The sequence below is a fragment of the Coptis chinensis genome, chromosome 5 (assembly GCF_015680905.1).
Source record: "Coptis chinensis isolate HL-2020 chromosome 5, ASM1568090v1, whole genome shotgun sequence".
Taxonomy (NCBI): Eukaryota; Viridiplantae; Streptophyta; class Magnoliopsida; order Ranunculales; family Ranunculaceae; genus Coptis; species Coptis chinensis.
The window spans coordinates 70,337,707-70,354,007 of record NC_141460.1 but is presented as its reverse complement, the minus strand read 5'-3'; the positions used below and the strand labels follow the sequence as shown (position 1 = coordinate 70,354,007).

The window sequence follows — 16,301 nt, the reverse complement described above, 5'->3', positions numbered from 1 at the left end:
GCACTTAACACACCCGAATGTCTAGATCAATGGGCGAGACAGTGTTGGCTACTACAATTCTCAAAAGAAAATTGAAGGAGAAACAAACGGAAGAATCGAAGAGAGGAGAGAAAGAGAAATCAAGATCGGTTTTTAAGAACCAAACACATAACAAAATATCCATCCAATAACGTGGCGAGATGTATGCGTGCAGGATAAATTTACCTTGCTACTCAGAAAAAGTAGTTCTTCCCTACGTTCATTTTTCCAGGATATGACTTGGCCACCATACAGGAGCACCTGCAACAATGGTATCCGTATCACTATATATGTGAAAGATTGAGAATTCTTTTAATGACCAGTATAATTAATCAATAAATCCAAACAAAGATAAAACCAAAACATTCCAATTAAATAAATATAGATAATAAGAAAGAAGCAAACCTCGACGGTTGAACTACCACCGGGTTCCATCAAAATAATCAGAGGTAGACCGCCAGAAGAATCATTTCACCTTAAAAGCTGAATATCCTCCCACGTTATTGGATGGATACTTTGATGTGTGTGTTCGAGCGCCAACATTTCGCGGCAAGATCGGTATTATTTTGTCAAAAGTAATGAAGCAAAAGTACTGAGGATGGAGGAGACACTCTAATGAAATACGATGGCAGCTAACCTTATCAAGTTCTTCATGAGAACGCGAGAGATTCTAGAAGTTTTTATATTGGTTCAACCTCCTTTCATGGTACTTATCCCTAGTATAATTCATTCTCTCCCATGGTATACCCTGGATATCTTTCCCATTCCTAGCCTCAAGTGCCGAAGTAGCAGTGTTTGGCTGGTCCTAAAAAGGCAATTCAATATCAAATTTATCAGTAGCATCATTTGTTAGAATAGTTGTATGAACACAGCAACTAAAGTAGAACAGAAGGAACAGTAGCAATGAAGAAACAAGGACAGCAGTAACTGGGAATAACCAAGGCACGGATTAGGCGTCCTTAAGGAAAGATTTAAGCCCCTTCCAATGGTGCGAAAGGCAACGATGGCGTCTTCCTCCACAGGATTCAATGGTTAACGGTAGCCCGACTTTGCACTAGAACGACTACCCTCTAAAACAGCAATATAACTCTCTCGGCGGGGCGGGGAAGAAGAGAAGAAGAAAAGGACCTGGTTTGAGTTTTTGTTTCTCGAGTTGAGTTTCGATCAAGTCTCTTTCTCTATGGACTCACAGTCCTATTTATAGAGGTTAGGAGAAAGAGAGACCAACTCTTAATAGAACACTGAAACTTGCTGCTCAAGAAAAAGGCAAAACAAGTTTAGGCTATTGGTCAAACCACTACCCACAACAGTAAGCCCAAGCCCAGGCCCGAACCCTACCCGATGTGGTGGATAACCAATGTGGGACTATCTACTATGCACTAAAGTGGCGAGAATACCATTTGTTCATCTCCTCCACTTTGCACACACACACTAGTATTTAGAAATACACAAGAGATTCCAACATCATTCGCCCTTGGATAAAATCGGGCACAAAAGAAGAAATGTACCATGTCTAATAAGTCATCTTCAACATCTGAATCGTCAGGGTTCTGTAACTGTTGTTGTTGGTTTTCTTCAAAGGCATGATCTTCAAACTTATTCAGTGGCGTAATATTCATCAGCATACTCAAGATCGTCGTTTTGAAACTGGGCCATAACTAAAACTTATTATAGATACTGTAAAAAAGACATAATAATAAATCTTAGCATGGAGCAGTGAAATAAAGCACTGGGCGACAAAACATTTCAATAATACAGAAGATAAAAAGACAGATTTCAAATAAGAATGAACAAGATCAAAATCTTTAGTCCAGCAAAGCACATAGGAAGTAAAAGCATCACTGATCAATATAAAGATGATGGCTTTGAAGCAATTCACATGTACATAATCTTATAGATTGTATGTATACAAATCAATAACAAAACAGTAAGAAAATGAGTAAAATAAAGAAAAAATAAAAATAAAAAACCATTAATACTGAGTAGTTGAGAATACTCCCAGTAATCCACTTTAGCCAACCTTTTTTCTCTCAGACTGACACATCAAATTTTACATAAAAAAATGAATTCTACGTCTTTTTTTTGCCGATTTCAATTGTTGGTAGCCCAAAATAGTTAAAAACCTATTTTTCTTTGTGTACTCTTTTTTCAATTCTACAAAACACTCCCAACTCTAAAAAAAAAAAAAAAAATTATCTATTTAAACCCTTTCTCTTATTCTTCTCTTTTTCCAAAGTTAAACGAGTGTAGCTCACAGGAGATGACATTCTACAATTTCTACTTTGCCTTTTCATGTTCACAAGGTTTGGGGACAACTAATGAAGACTGCTTATCAGAACTCTCGCTTTGCTCATCAGGTGCCCATCCCTTTCCCAAGATTTGGCGGGAAAGTTGAGATCTCCCGCCTCATTTTTATGGCAAATCCTCATAAAACTCTTTATTGTTAGGTTCAAATGTTCAATTAAATCTTCCTAAAAACTTCCAAAAAGGACAACAGATGAAATGCAGATTAAATTGAAGTGCGGCTGTGGGGAAGAAGGGTGTGCAGAATGGGCAATCGTAAAAATGCAAGGCGTAGTTGAAGTTCAACCTTCTTTTCAAGATCGTCTTCAAAACCTCGAAATCGGTCGCCTCTGCCGCTCTTCGTTTCAGGTAAAGTCTTAATTTTTCATTTTTCTTGAAAACATCTCTTTACAATATATTAATTAACAACATCTGGTCCATCCCGAATTGGGGTTGGGTATGTTAAAGGTGTTTGATTGAAAATGGGGGGATCCAAATTGATTCGTTGAATTAACCCGATTCAATTTTTTTTCTTTTCGTGGGAATTATACTTTCTTTGTTGGGTACCATGAACTGTCTGGATCAAGAATGTCCTTGAAAAAACCATTGTTGGTATTGAAGAAAAAAAAAGATGGGGACCCAAGCAAGCTTGATGAACCTACCTCATCAAGGGTATAATTGGAAGTAACTGGAATTATACGTCATCGGATATTGTTCAAGACCCAACCCAAGGCCTTGATATCAAGTAAGCTTACTTTCATTTGATGCTGTTTTTTAATCGATGAAATGCAAAATGAATTTCTGTAAACAAAGATACTAAAATATAGAATGCCAAGTTGCCAACCACGATGATCAATGTTGTACTTATCCAAATATTGAAAATTTGGCACATGAGTATACTGTCATAAAAAATTAGCCTAATTGAAATTTCCAATCGATAATGGTTATGTTTACCAATTTGCTAAATGCATGACCAATATGCTGAAGGAACTAAATTCAAGTTCTTTTGTTCAGGAGTACAATCACCAGTGAAGGGAAAGGTTGAATGACGAGTTCCACGTCGGTAACATGAAGGCATCTAAAGGCATGAAGCTACTGTCCCCCCCCCCCCCCCTCTCCTATTGTGTGTGTGGAGGGTGGGGATATTGCTCACATATGTCTATTTTTGTTGGAATACAGAGCAAGAGAAGTAGCTCATTTATGTGAAACAATGTTAATTAGCAACATAAACCATGTTTGATCTTCCGATGCTGTACATAATGTATCATAGACAATGGACTAGAGGAAATCCTTTTGGTGAACAGTGTTTGTCCCAGTCCCTGTTGTATCTTGATTTTATGAAGTTCATTTGATCCTGGAGTTTGAAGTAAACCTATTAGTTTGCCCTTGCACCTGTGAATTATGGTAGTTCATTATCACTCCACCTGTGAATTATGAGATTGAGAAGGTTAATAAGGCGACATGACTGACTCCTATTCTACTTGGTGATAATTCTTACAAGAGACCTTAAGTAGGACTAATTCTCTGGAGTCCATGATCAGGAAAGCCACCTAAGAAGCACTCAAGACAACAAAATTAGCTGGAATAATCTGCATTTGTGAGAGACCGATGGCACAAGGATGCCGCAAATGTTTGATGAGCGTCATTTCTGACAGTTTTTGTAAAGCCGGTTACAATAGTGCCATTTGCAAGTCCAAATGGAGAAGCTTCGCCAGATATCCATCAGGTAAACGAGCATATATATTTGGATTTGTGTAGTAATTAAAATGAGAGTTAGTCATCTGCTAAGAGTATATGGTATGGTATCTGCAGAGGAACACACCTATATAGATGTGGTGGACAAAAACACGAAGAAAGGATTTAGGGTTCGTCGAGCTCCATTTTTCACCTCCCATTTCCCTACTCATTTTGTCGTATCTTGCTTTTGGATTAATACTGACTTTGTTTCATTACTATTTTCAATAGGACGAACATGAAGAGATTCTTAGAAACAGAGAAAATGTGGATTCTCCACTAACTTGGAATGAGTACAAATCTATGGCCTTCACATCTCATGTAAGTCTAGCTAGGAAGCATTTGTGTAGTTTCATATTCAACTTTTCCAATGTGACATGGTCTAACACATTCGATCTGATTCTTTAATGTTACATGTTATTGATGAAATACTTGGGTTAGGAAACATTGCTCCTTTGATTTTTAGAAGAGCGACCGAAGACATTCAAAATACTGTGTATAAAACTCAATTCAATGGCTGAAGATAACTATGTAACACGGTGACAACGACACCGAATCTTCGTTCCTCCCTCCATTTGTGGAAGTCGAGTATTTGGCACTACCATGGCAACCAACATGCCCAAGACCAATTCGAGGCCACCACCACAACAACAACAACAGCAGTAGTAGCAGAATAATGTGAACAATGCGAAGAGCAATGGTGGGAGTGTGAAGCAGAATAACCAGCATACCCATAATCATCAGTCAAGCATGTCTTCTATGTATGGGAATAGTATTAAAGGGAGAGAATCCGAAGACCCTGCAACTAAAACTATGATGAAGGCGATGGCAGCAAGAGCCTTATGGCATTTAGCTAAAGGGAATTCAACAATTTGCAAAAGCATTACTGAGTCGAGGGCTTTTGTGTTTTTTTGTTCTTCTTTCGAGAAAGGTAGTTATGAAGTCCAATACAATTCTGCAATGACATTGATGGAAATCACTGCTGTTGCCGAACAAGATGCTGATTTAACGATTGCATGCTTCACGTTGGAGTCTGCATACTCATGACCAAGGGTGGGGATGCATCATACAACTAAATATGTAACACAATCCAAGAATGATGACATGCCAAAGAAGTAGAAAAACGAATAAAAGAAACTTAGGTGATCAAACTCCCTTATAATCAAACTAACCTTTGGGTTGGTCTTGAAACAACCTATGGTTTTACTTAAACTAATTTAGATTTTATCTTCTTATATGATCATTTAGCTCTAGAATCTAGCCCTTCCCCCCCCCCCCCCCCCACTTTATATGATCTTGCAGTTCGTCATGTTCGATTGGTTCCAGATCTGAGTTTGTAATTTGAAATGTCCCCTGCAGGTTATTAGTTCTGTGAAGTGCTTGAAGATGAGCTGAAGCTCAATGCTCTTCACAACCCTGGCAGTCGTCGAGGTAGTGGTAATGAGAAAGCTGCTTTAGTGCAAAGAAGTGCTCTTTGTGCAGCTTTAGGAGGTCAAGTTGAAGTGGGTGCAATGAGCACAATTGCAGGTTAGTAATTGAATGAATGTCTTTCTCTTTACTTCTGATATATAGACTCACTGGTGACTTCGTTTCAAAAAATTATGGAAAATCACGAGTGAAGGTTCTGACTGTTGGACTAAAGATTAGGTTAACCTTATGTTTTTTATCCAAAAATATGATGTTTAAAGTGTTTAAATGAATTAATTGAGTTGAAGAAAATAAATAGGAGGCTTTAATCGTCAGTTTGGGAAAGTCCATGTTTCTTTGCCATGAATTAGGGGAGTAACTCAAGAACAACTTTTGATTGGTTTGATAAAAGACATGATATTTATTTTGTTCGCTGTCCTTCCTGTGTTCGGTCTCTGCAGGCGTTAAGGCAACCTATCTTCGTTGCGGTAGCTTTTTTGGAGATAATTTGTTTTAGCAGCAATGGTGGCATCCTTAATTGTGATATGGAATTGACTGCTTCCAGAAGTGCCTTCAGCCATGTGTTTGAATACCTCAAAACTCCAAATCTATTACCGGTTGTACTTCAGGGTTTGATTGCAATTATCCATAGGTCCTTTGAAGTGGCCATGTCATGGCTGGTATTACTTCCATTGTGAACTGCTGAGTCTTATTTCTTTATTTTATTCCTTTTGGTTTCGCCCCAAATGACATGATATTATTAAATAATATTTGTGTGTGTGTGTGTGTGTGTTTTCGATAATATTTTGTGTGTGACTATGTGTGTTGGTGGTGCTTTTATTCCCTGTTCTCTAAACTGCTTAGGAGTTATCTGTAAATTAGGAAAATAAACTTTAGTTCTTCAGGTTTTCATTTGTTGATTACTTGCATTAGTTATCGAGAAAAGGTTTTCTTATTCTTATTCTTTACTTTGGATAATTCTGAAGAAAAGAATATTGAGGAACTAATTCAGTACTAGCAGGAGATGTAGTGGGGTAAAGTTAACTGACTCCAAAGAAACTTGCGTTATAAGGAATTTCTGTTTAACATGGGATGGAGTAAAGTGCTTAGGGTTGGGGAGGTGGTCGAGTTAGACTCTCTCACTTACTGGGTTTCTTAATTGATTTTTGGATATTATGGATAATCAAATTTATCTTCATTTTTCTCTTTTGTCTATCCTACGTTGTACCACTCATGTTTTTTAGACTCCCTAATCTCAACAATGATTCTTCTGTATGTTTCAAAGAAAGGACATTCCCATGAAAGACCCCCCCCGAAAGACCTCTTTGCCACCACAATGTATTTAAGGGTCCCTTCACCACTGCCAACCCCTAAACTGATCAAGAAGGGATGGGAGGGTGTGTTAAAGCTATCACATAGGGACATATCTACCTCTTTCTTTTGATTCCTGTATGCCTAATAAGTCCAACCAGTCAGGGCAGAGTGGTTCTAGCAAGACATGTGCTTAACAACATCCCTGTCCACAACATGGCTATTTATAGATGGCCAAAATCAGTTCTGAAGGAATGCGAGAGCATCATCAGAAACTTCATCTGGAGTGGCAATCCAGCCGAGAGAAAAACAATAACAGTATCTTGGGATAAGACATGCAAACCGGTGGAGGAAGGCGGGCTGGGGATAAGACGATTGCAAGACATCAATCTTGCAATGCTCATGAAACAAGTTTGGTGTCTACTACGAGAAGGCGGTGGTGGTCATCTTTTATGAAGGGCAAGTACACTAACAGAGTTGGGGGATGGTCCAACTACAAGTCATCAACAGTGTGGTTGGGAATACGTTGGGCCCTCACGAAAATGGCTCCTTTTCATGGATGGATAGTGGGCAATGGCAAGGATATAAACATATGGAGGGACAACTGGCTACTGAGGAAACCTATCTGCGATTTCTTCCAGGAGGACAGAAAGGAGATTATGAAGCTTCAAGCTACTCTGGCTGATTGCATACATGAAGAGAATTGGCATTTTTCTAACAACATGGCTCAAGTGCTAAATCACATTGGCATGGAAGAGGCAGAAATTCAACAGCCACATAGCACCCGAGAAGATGAAAGAATATGGATATCAACGCATAATGGACAATTCACTGTCTCGGCAGCGCATGAGGACATAAGAGCCAAGGCCCACAAGCCCGTATGGTGTAACTTCATATGGAGTGCACATATCTTACCAAGGACGCAAGGAATAGCGTGGAAGTTGGCTCATGGTGCTTAAGAAACGGATGAGCGACTAAAAAAGAAGAAAATTCCAGCTGGCCTCGCGATGTAGCATCTGTAGGGAACAAGAGGAAACACTGGATCACCTTCTATTCCATTGCGAACTGGCAAAGCGGGTGTGGCAGTATGCAGGGCAGTGCTTCGATCTCACCCAGAGCATGGAATCTCTTAACAATATTCAGCAGCAAGGTAAGCACTACAGCTCATTGATTCTGGATATGTGGAAGGCATGCTCCCTGACCAGCCTAGTGAGTCTATGGAAGAATCGCAACAAGGTAATGTATGACAGCAAGAGTTCCAACTTCAGAGAAATCTGCTTCTTGGTTCGAAGGGCAACAGTAAGGGCTTATCATAAGTCCTCGGGACACATGAACAACTCAATGAGAGATTTGAAGGTGCTTCGAGCTTTCAAACTCAGCCACAAACTTCAAAAATCTCCAAAAATCTTCGAATGTTACTGGAATCTTCCCCCGCCTGGAGTATTAAAGATGAATGTAGATGGAAGTTCTAGGGGTAATCCAGGTATCTCAGGGTGGGGTGCTGTTTATAGAGATCATAATGGGGCTTTCCTTGGGGCTGCAGCGGGGGGATTAGGAGTTTCTACCAACTACATGGCGGAGACATATGCGATTGTGGAAGGAGTCACAAAAGCTATAGAAATGGGATGGAGGCATATATGGGTGGAATCAGACTCTTCTGCATGATAGTCAAGCTTTCCAACAAGGTAATATGCTTTGGAGAGTCGAGGGCACGATGGCAGCTATTGCAAAGCGCAAGCAACATGGATTAATATCACCTCAACTGGGGAAACTAATTTGGGAGCAGATTGCTGTGCTAGACATGGAGCAGGGCTAACTAAATGGCAAAGTGTATGGTGGCAGTCTCGACCTCCATTCGTGAGACATCTTGAGAACCAGAATACTACGTACTTTAGATTTACTCACTAAGAACTGTTGTAGTGAGAAGGGTACATGGTTGTTTTATCCTTCTTAGTCCAGTCATATCAGAATGTTCTTATTTTTTCTTCTTGTAACCTTTATTCTTTTAAGTTAATCAATTACCTTTTAGCAAAAAAAAAAAAAGTCCAACCAGTGATGAAGAGGGGCGGGTTTTAACCCCCTAAACCAAAACACCTATTAATGTTGGTCAATCAGAAGGCAAAAAACAAACATTTAGTCCATGAATTAGAATTGTAGTTTCAGACTGTCACTAATGATTGTGAAAGAGTTCGTCTTTTGAATCATTACTAGCTTTCGAATCCGTCATACGAACGGGTGCTATTATAAAAGTATTAGTAGCTATGCATAACTATGAAATATGAATATTATATTGACCACTCATCCAAATTTCTTGCAATGTGAAAATCTCACTTACAATAAAAAGAAAGAACCCACTCTTAATACTGTAATTTGGGGTTGGTGTTGATTGGGACAGTGGGAAAGGTAAACACAATGGTTCAATCAATGGTGTTTCTTATTTCGAAGCAAATATATGTGCCCTGAAACTAATATTTGCTTAAACTAATATTAAGCAAAATTTTCTTATTTCAAGCTTGAAAGTAGTTAGAAGCATTTGAGGCATATCACACATGCAACAATGGTCTTACAAAGGATATGGGGAACTTAATATTTAATTTGTACACCAGACTTGATGAGGGCTGGACAAAAGATCAAATCATGGTTAACAAACTCTAGCCAGATACATTTCCTTTTTTCTCTTAGTATATGTTCATGTGATGTGGTGTTAGCCTATTTCATTCTCATGCATTCAAAATAGAGTTGATATAATGTTCATTCATGGTTGTCTCAAGCTGCATTTATACAATTATACATTTCCTGAACTTGCTTATACGTTTTTACTTTTTAATGAAGCATTTCATTAACTCAACAATAGCGCCTGCTGTTCGATTGTTATTCTTATATACGGTTATTATATTTTTCTTATTTTGCAATTAAATCCTCATTATTCCCCGATTAATTCCGATGACTAGGACTCATCACTATGTGCTCCTAGACCAAATAGCTACTGATTAACGTTTAAACTACATAGATTAGAAACAAAATGGTGATTGTCGATGGGACCAGTTTATATGAGTAAAAGTTATCATCCAACTTTGTCTCTCATTAGTCATTACTACTACAATGTGTTGTCCGATAAATTGTTACTAATACGTTATTTATTTAACAACAAGTATAACTCTTATAGAAAGCGCAAGGTAAATTGATCTGGAAGATGTGAAGTCATGTTATTTCTCTCTCATTGAAAAGGTGAGTTGTACTCATAACGATTTTATGAAGCAAGCCAGCAAGTGGGCAAATCCAGCTTCTTTAAGAGAACTTTTTGTTACTTTAATCTTTCTGTGTGAGGTTACACCATAAATACTTTTTGAAAATCATCAAAAAAGCCTTGGTGAAGATATTTTATTTCGTTACAGAAAAACCAACTACAACCAAAGTCTACAAATGAGTGAAGAGCAAATAAAGTCTGATACTCTTTGTGAGATTGAGAATATCATGGTTCATAGGGTATTAATTATTATGAGTCCTGTTACTGCCAGACCTCGATTTGTGTTGGGCAGACCCCGAGAAACTGATAAAACGGCAATCACCCTTCGTCTCCAATAAACCCCTCGATTTCAATTTTTTTGCTCGGTCAAAAACTCAAAACTCAAAACCCGAGAACCGCTCGATTTCGATTACCGCTCGATTGAACTCTAGATTTCTTTGTTTCAATTGAAAGAGGCAACCTTGATACTGTTTCTCTGTCTCGATACCCTTCGTCTCCAAATTCTAACAATTCCAAATTCTGACACACTTACTTTGATTTTTGGGAATGAGAATTGACACACACCCAATTTTTGGTGAAGTCTACTATAGTTGTACGTGCTCACAAAGGGGCTACATGGGCTTGGTATCACGCATCTGCTACTATCATTTTCCAACATAACCCAGTTGTATTGGAGTTTCATTTAGCAATAAAGTTTTCAATTATCAAAAAGAATATATACTACAAAATTTTAAATTCTCTAATCATTGTCTCCTACCATACTGTAGGGCCAACGATCAAATATCGCATAAAAGAGTTTCACTGCTTTCAGTGGAGGAATGGGATTATGTGCTGGAGCAGAATTCTCGAGAATTAGCAAAGTTGCAAATGTATGTCATTCTCATTCATTTGTCACGAAATTTAGGTAATGATCATTCAAGCCACTTTTTAGAAAAGTTTGTGCAGGTGCGTTGAAGTACTAGATATGTGTAAGAATGTGCATGAGACATGCATATACGTAAGTATGTGAATGAGATTTTGTGGAGGTGGTATATATAATAAATTGAAAACCGATTCTCGTGCTAATGTAATAAACTGAAAGCGTTTGCGTGTATATATTCTCTTACCCTCTTGGAGTTATGCTCTTTAAGTATGTGCACGAGTTATATAGGTGCTGCATCACCAAATATATTGTTTGATTTCATATAAACCAACGTTATGACTTAATCCTTTTTACCTGAGTGATCCTGTGTTCTATAAGTCTAATTAATTTTATGATTCATGGGAATATTGTTTCAGAACACATTTTCTACAATATTTATGCGTTCTACAACATGAAGAACATTTGATTTCAAGGGATTTTATTGGTAACCTAATTTTGATGACTGTGAACGGAACATGGCTTGAACTTTGAGGAATTAAATGGAATGTGGTTTGAACATGGATTAGTTGATTTGTTAAAGCTATTGCAGATTATAGTTGATCAATTTGCAAATAAACTCCCCCTTATGTACATTGTAAATTGGATATATATATATTAGTAGGCCTGGCCATAGGACGGGATTGATTGCATGGATCGGACAAATTCATTATCTTTGACACTAAAGATAATAGATTTTAGTTTTTTTCATAAAGGTTACCACGTTAAATATTTGTTTCTAAAAGGTTTTTATTTTCAACATATATTATGTGTTTCAATGCTAAGATGTCTTTTGCCTTTTGCTTTGTGCCAGTTAAGTGGATTTAAATCAAGTATATATTTTCGTTACTTTTTTTTTATTGTTTATGTAGGAACTTACGAAAAATGTATGAAGGACAAGTGTTCGACGAATTGTGAGGAAGCTTTCGTCCTTGATTGTAAGTAACTATGAAGATCCATGATGTAAGGACAAGTGATGATTTTACTACCTCCTTTAACAGTTTAACCCATTGTTTTGTTGGTGTTAATTAACAAATTTCTCTAATATTTTGTATTGGTGCAGATGGATATTGAATATCTGGAATGTTCGCATTGGCTAATGAAGTTCATTGCATCGTGCGCTCCTCTTCTTGGGATTATTTGATCTGATGAAATTTATCGGTATGTTTTCACCAAATCTATTCTCTTTTTTTCGTTCTCAGGGAGATCAACAGTTTCAAGATAAAGTAAGTTCCAAAATACTAAAGAGAGTGAACCAGTGTAACCAGCTCAGTCTAGAATGATTTATGTGACTCGGCTTTTCTCAGACACAACAATGTCACATCTGAATCCACAAGCAAAGTGTTCACTATAGATGTGGTCACATGGATCGGTTTGAAGTCCTATGAGCTCACACAAGATCCGGGGAGTCGAAGAAGGATCAAATCTCCTTTCAAATTTGTTTTAAGACTTCTATATCTCCCAATGAGTTCTTGAATCTCCCTTTATGAACAACTCTGAAACTGTAATCACTAACACTAGAACGATAGATAAAGAGAAGTATGATGTACCCATTTCTTCTCTCTCAATCTACTTTTTGTTCTTCAGGATTTTCTCCTTTTGGGTCTGTTAGATCTCTATAGATAAGAGAGAGAGAAGTCAAGATGCAGAGATAAGGAAGTACTGTATGCATCATACACCTATAAGTTTGTATGACAAATGCTGATGATTAGAAAAAGAATAAAACTAAACTAAAAGACTGATATGCAATAGTGGTGGGCTTTAAAGCTTTCTCTGCTTTTCCTGTCTTTGTTTCCGAGATATTTTGAAAGCTTTTCAGTGGAAGTTGTTAGGATACTCAGATTCAGACCCTCTCCAAGTGCCAAGTGCTTCTTCTGTTTGAATTTCTAATATTTGTTCACCACGATACCCATGCACATAGACACAAGAAATGAATGCAGCTTATCTAAATCTTTCTATTGTGTATTTTGGCAACTTCAGTGAGGTTTTATCGTGTTTCTTTGTAGGTCTTTTTAATGGATTAAGGGTAATGTATCTCACAAGTCACGAAATTTTTTTTACTAAAATTTGACAACAAGACCATCAAACAAACCATTTTTCAAATGTAAAGATATATTTAATACCTAAAAACAATCAATATATCAAAAACACTAATAATATGATATGATTTAAATGTAGGTTCTATAAAAATGTTTTAATTGTTTCTTAAAGTGTTGCAATTCAACAAATCTGATAATTAAACGTTTAAAGGGAAGGAACCAAAAGCACTCTGACTCAATTCTAATAAGAATGAATATAACAAATTACAAAACTATAAATAACGATAGCGAGTTCAAGGAATTTTGCGAAAAAGAAAAGTACCTTTGAGAGCGCCTGAATTTACTTTTTTGCTAAAGTAAACTGAAAATAGATACTCAAGAGACTAAAGAGGTTAACCATTTGCTTTCTTAAAAAAATCAGAGTGAGAATACATGTGTGGAAATTAGAGATACAAATGGTGAATGTGACACAACGTGTTAAGTATACTAATGTGCTTAAAAATTAAGCCAACTTCTATCATGAAACCCATAAAAAAATTAGACATCTTAATAATAATACACTCTAAGGCCCATTAATACAAAAATAGAGCCTTTTAGCCTCATCAATTATTGGCGTTGCTACTGAGTTTCAATATATTTTGGAAGTAAGATTTTTGATACATACTAATTCATAAACTTTTATAATCAAACATTACCAATAATTAAAAAAATTATATCAATGGTCAATACCCATTTTATATAAATTAATGGTAAACAATTGAATTAATGGTTAACAAAGGCTCATCTATTATTGAACTTTAAGGATTTTGGAGATATACTTTAAGGAAATGTGTTAAAGGAAGGCAATATCTATACATTAGAGAAATTCGACGTGTGGTTTGCGAAAAGTTATAGGCTAATTGAGAATGATCACAAAATCTTTTTCAAAACTGGCACATTAGTCACACCAATGAATGAAGAAGGTATTAACATTGCAAAGCACAAATTTGCCTTCTCTCAGTTCGACACTATTTCAAGCCAAGTTGAAAACAAAACTCACCTAATAGGTAATATTTTATTTCAATAACCACTTTCCTTTGTTAACTCGGCTATTTGTTGATTAGGTTTCTCCTGACATTTATGTGAAAACAATTATAGACGTTATTGGCCTACTGAGGAGCGTTGGTAACATTACACCCAAATTTGGAACAATTTTTCAGGAGATTGTTATCATGGATACTTAACTTATAACGTTTTAGCACTTATATACTTTAAGCTTCGACTTTCTGTTATATGTCTTCTTATCTATTGCTTTATTTTAGATTTACTTTGTTTTTTAGGACAATAATACTTCAAAAAAAAAATAGAAAAACATAAACCCATCAAACAAAAAAAAATAATAATAATAATAAAAAATTAAAAAAAAAAAAAATATATATATATATATATATATATATATATATATATATATATATATATATTATAAGTAATGAATCATTAGCTATCAATATACATATATTATTTATTCAAGTGGACTTTAGGTTTTTGAGTCATTAACTATCTATGTAGCAAGTCCGGCCAAATGGCTAGTATACCTTGAGAATAAGTAGAAGAAGAAGAAGAATAGAAAAGGTGCCCTTCGGTTTATTTGGGCCTTAGCCCATAATCCATTTTATTTTATGTGTCGGTTTGCGGAAAATTTGTAAACTTCAGACGAGAAAAAAAGAAAGAAGTGACCCAACAACTCATTTATTTGTGTCATCCAACTAAAAAGCGACACAACAACAAATTATATTGTGTCACCCATCTCAAAACCGACACAACAAACCCTTCTCTAAACAAAACCGACACAACAAACTTTGTTGTGTCACTTTTGGGTAGAACCATTACAATCGGTTTTTAATAACCGACACAACAAACCGACACGACAACATTCTCCAACTCTTGCACACGTCTCTGAAACTGTAAAGTTCGATTTCGCTCTTGTTGTAAGTACTCAAAACTTTGACGAGATGACTCCATGAACGACGCATGCATGGCATAACTGAGAGAGCTATAGTTAAGGAGCTCCGACCTTACTTTCTCTTGTTTAACAAAACAAATGCATGTTACATGTTATAGTGAATAATACTAACAAATCATGAATAAATTTAAATTATACTAACCACGACTAACTGCTCAAACTGTTCTGACAAATCTGTGACCAATTCGGCATTTGCTGGTGAAATACGCTCATCTCTTGCCCCTGAGAATTAATCATGCTCCAATGCCAAAGGTTAAACTCATTAAATATTTGTGGAGTTCTTTGCGGCATCTCAATATCATGAAACGCCTTGGGCTGTGACTGTGGCAACTCCACTCCTTCTGGAAAATGAATATCAGACCTCAATGCTTCGGAAGTAACTCCTTCAAAATTGGTGCCCCGGTATAACGCACCTAGCAAGAGACCTCAACCAACCCTCTTCCAATACAAGTCATAGTCTCCCGTAAAAATGAAAGTTGCTGCGTCTGGCCAATCATTTGGGTTTGCTCTAGTGTGCAAGAGTTGCAGAAAGAATATCAGAGGCTGTCATATCTATGGATGGTGGGTAAGGTATAACAATCTCTCCAGATACTTAACACCAACATCTGTCCCCAAGGTACCATGCAGTTCCGGACCCTACAAGTATCACTCGCCGCTAAAAAAGAAACTTTGCTCTATGACACATATAGGATAGTCTACGGTACTCAGTGTTCTCTGGAACATCTGGAATATCCGGAATATCCGCATAAGGGGTATGAAATATGAAGGACTCGGCCCAGGGTTGCCACTCAATTCGGGTAGCTCCTAAAAGCTCAATCTGTTGACGAGTTTTATGAATATTATGTGATAGATCCTCATACCCCTTCTGCCTACGATGAAGCCCCCATGCTTGAATACGTGGAATCAGGTCATGAGTCTCATTCTCTTCCAACCTCTTCAACACAGGATGCATCACACGAAAATGTTCGTACCACTAATACTAAATCAATAGATATAATACAATATCAATATATATATAAACATGTCAACATTAATAATTAGATAAATAAATAAAATAAAATAATAACTTAATAAATAAGACTTAGCGACTTTTGTCTCAACTGCAAGGTTTAGCCAGCGGTAAAGGTATGCCAAGATGGATTGACCCCAGTCATAATCCCACATCCTCTCTACATTTGAGACAGCGCCCATCCACCCGATACGTAAAAAACTATCAGAGTATCCGAATAATACCGCAGTAACAAAGTAGAAGAGGAAGGCACGTACATATTATTGGATCGACTCCTCACTAATATGATAATCTTTCGGCTTCTACTTTAGCCTATTCAACTATTTTGAAGTAAACCAACTCATATTTATAGT

At 36.8% G+C, this 16,301-nt stretch overlaps 1 long non-coding RNA gene across 1 annotated transcript; it reads right to left on the bottom strand.

The window, feature by feature from the left end:
• Positions 1–660: 660 nt before the first annotated feature.
• On the bottom strand, positions 661–14,547 carry LOC147498643 (uncharacterized). The gene is made up of 3 exons (XR_015194346.1): positions 14,512–14,547; positions 1,527–1,695; positions 661–823 (listed from the first exon to the last, which is right to left on the bottom strand). It is a non-coding gene; the product is annotated as an uncharacterized LOC147498643 (long non-coding RNA).
• Positions 14,548–16,301: the final 1,754 nt, after the last annotated feature.